The sequence below is a fragment of the Lygodium microphyllum genome, unplaced genomic scaffold, assembly GCF_053477565.2.
Source record: "Lygodium microphyllum isolate KBCC unplaced genomic scaffold, Lygodium_microphyllum_v1.1.10 scaffold_86, whole genome shotgun sequence".
In the NCBI taxonomy this organism is placed as follows: domain Eukaryota; kingdom Viridiplantae; phylum Streptophyta; class Polypodiopsida; order Schizaeales; family Lygodiaceae; genus Lygodium; species Lygodium microphyllum.
In genome coordinates, this window is record NW_028229569.1 from 1 (window position 1) to 3,576 (window position 3,576).

Consider the following 3,576-nt stretch of genomic DNA (forward strand, 5'->3'; position numbering starts at 1 on the left):
GCAGTTCACCTTGCATACTTGCTTGAACTGCTCCACAAACATGTACAAGTCATTGCTAGATGATAGTTGACAAGTTGTTTAGCAACTGTAGGTATTTTGGTATGGCTCTTAGAGTTTGGCGTGATTCCTAGTCCTGCTAGCAATATAGTTGCTAGGGCTGCTCCACTCTATCGTGCAACTGCATTGTCTGAGAGTCACTTTGTGAGAAGCTTGCTCAGCTTATAGTGCTCTCTCCCTCTCAGCATTTGGTCCTTCCCTTGTTCTATTGGCAACAGCTAGGACGTGCTAGACCTCACACATTTCTATGTCTCATCTCAATTTCTGAGCTCACTGCTCTTGGTTGTAAGCGGCTATGCTTTGCAATGCTTTCCTTACCAACTTTCTCTCTTCCTCAAGATCGTCGACTATGATGTCCTTGACTGGTCTACCATGATGCACCACTTTGGTTTGTAAGTTGTATTGGTTTACCATTTGCTAAATAGAATTCTCCCAAGTTGATCATTTGCAAGGTTGTTGCTAGCTCTTGACATGTCGATGGTTTCCTGAGCAACTAGGGTGTCAATCAGATTGATTAGATTAGGTAAAGCTGCATGCCTAATCATGTCAGTTCTCTTTCCCTTCTCCATTACTTGATAGTTTGTAGTTGTTCATTTTAGGTTTTGGTTATCAAGTTGTATTTGGCTTCTCGAGGTTTGCTCCTATTAGTAGGTTCGCTCTTTACTTAGACCCCGTTATGTGTGTTCGTTGTTATACAAATCAGTTTGCAATGTTACATGAATTGGACACAGGAGCAATGGAGTGGACTTGTACCAAATCAAGCTTTCTATCCTTCCTTGTATATGTAATGAAGTGTGTGAGTTCAATCATAATCAATGCAGATTACACTCCCTTCATTAATTTTGGCTAGTTGCAACTCTCCCATACAAGTGGCAACCACTCATAATGGTTCACTCTAGGCCCCTACTGCATGTTTAATGCATGGTCTTAAGGGTAGCAAGTTCAGGTTGTTAGTTCAAACCTCTACTGGAGTATGGTCAATGATTCAATTGCTCCTGTACTGTCAAGTCTCAACCCTTGAGTCATTCGGCTCTATTACCCTATCTACTTGCCTGAGGATCTACTGGGATGTCCTACAGCTAGACTTTGGCCCCTATAGGGTTTCAGAAGGTCAGAACCTATCAGAAAACTAATGCTCTATTCCCTTGTACGATTTACAAGTTTCTAAGAATCGAATGTTCTATCGAATTCATGTGTCTGATTCTAGACTGTCTGATTTTGGTCCGAATGTGCTGTTTGAGTTTGATTTGTTTGAATGGGATGGTCAAAGTTGTTTGATTTTGGCAGGCCAAGTGTTTTCTGATCAGATGATCCGATTATGATGCATTCGAATATGAAAATCAAACGACTTTTGATAGTCGGATGGTTCAGTTATGGGAATCATACAACTCAACTATGACGGCGAAAACGTATGCAAACTCAATGAAAATTTAGCGTATCATGCTCGATGCTTCCTCCTAGCCTCTAGCAAGCTCGAAAATCAAACAACAAGGGGTCAACAATCAAAACAACTCACCTGTAGCCTTTGAATGCACTCGGTCGCACAAATGAAAGTTCTCCTTACCTCCTTGTTGCCATACAACAAACCTATCCAGCTCTCTCTCTCTCTCTCTCTCTCTCTCTCTCTCTCTCTCTCTCTCAAACCCTGAGTGTAGAAATGAGCTCCGCCTTGCTCTCTCTACCTTTTAAACCCCTTCTCTTTTAGTTTTCACTCCCTCCCTCTCTCTCTTTCCTCTGCCAATTGAATTCCTTTTTTTTCTCCTTATTTTATCTTGTTTTACAGCAGTAATCCTAATGTTTGTTTCCCTTCTTTTCCTTAGTTTTCTCTACCTAAATGCATCCAAATCACAAGCAAACACTTACGCTAATCCAACCTACTCACCTAAACCTTAAAAATAAAAAAGCTTACTTGCAAAAGAGATCGAATGCCCTCCAAATCCCTTGCTTGCTACCTATCTCAAGCACTGCAAACCCTACTTCAATGCTTGATTCGGAGAGCGCAAGCACTCAAAGGTTGAATTCATTGGTCCCAATAGCAACCAATGGAACCAAAATGTGGGAGCTCTTACTTGACCACCAAGATCCATGGACCGCTTATTATTTCAAGCATTTCAAGCCAAGTGCAATGGCTACCTCTCACATAGTTGTGCGCACTCTCACACACCCATGAGTGTAGTGAGCTTACCTTCATGCCTAATCGAGTTGCCTCCTCCCAAGAGCTCCATGATCCAAGGTGCAAGCTCAAGAAAGTTGGATCCTCAAGCTCCAAGCTCCATTGTCTCGCGTGAGACAAGAGAAGAGATGAAGAAGAGAGGAGAAGATGGAGAGCTTCTCCACTGTAGTCCCTCACCCTCACACACTCACTCCCTCACTCCCTCACACTCCCTCTCTCAAGCACAAGCACAAGAAATAAGAAGAAGAAGAAGAGATCTAGATTTGACCACACACAAGAATGAGCTTCTTCATTCACTTTTTTCCTTTTATACATGCCCTACCTCCTCCTTGGGTGCTCGTCCCTTTTTTACATGATCAGCCATTTTAGCTTAGGTCCTCTTTCACTATTCCCTTCCTATTTACATTGTTCCTTCACCCATGCTGCCCATCTACTTTTTACAAATTGCATAGAAGAGTGCCTGGTGCTCTTTTACAATAATTTAGGGTGTGCTTTTATATTTAAGATATGCACCTTTCCCCTTTTTCACTCACCCTGGACTTTTAAATTTGTCGTCTTTTTCCACTTTGTCCTACATCCTTTTTTATTTTATTTTGCTTTCTTTGCACTAGGTTAACATGCTTGTATTCATAGATGGCCTGAAGCTCTTGTATTCATCTCCAAGTCCATTCAAACATGTAAGCACAAGACATCATCACTAACTACCACATTGATGTTTCACTCACCCTGGAATTTTAAATTTTCTCCTTGTGCCTTTGGCCCTTTTTTTCTCACGTTTTTCCATTGGACCGCCTTTTTCCACTTTATTCTGCATCTTTTTGATTTTGTTTCACTTTCTTTGCACTGGGTTAACACCCTTGTATTCATAGATAGCATGAAGCTCTTGTATTCATCTCCAAGCGTCCAAACATGTACGCACAATATCATCATCGTCAACTACCACATTGATAGATCCAAGAGCTTCCACAATACTCTTAATCTTCAAGGCATAATCATTAATGGATATGAACCTTTTTTTACTTGGTTGAGATCTGACTTGAGCTACAGCTGTTTGGCTTTTTCATTTACTTCAAATAGCCTTGCCAAATTCTTCCATGCAATAGTGAGGATTTTAGATTCCTACAAATAGCCCATCATTCTATCTATGACACTAATAGATAGCCAATACATGACTTTACTTTGTGTATGCTCCCAATCTTTCTTAGTTTTTAACTATTCTATAGTAGCATTTTGTGCACGAACTTCAAGTGCTATTGCCATGTCTCCTTCAATGTAATTTTGAATGCCTTTGCTCTTCAAGAAATTTATCATCTTGAACTTCCATGTAGGATAATTGTTCTTATCAA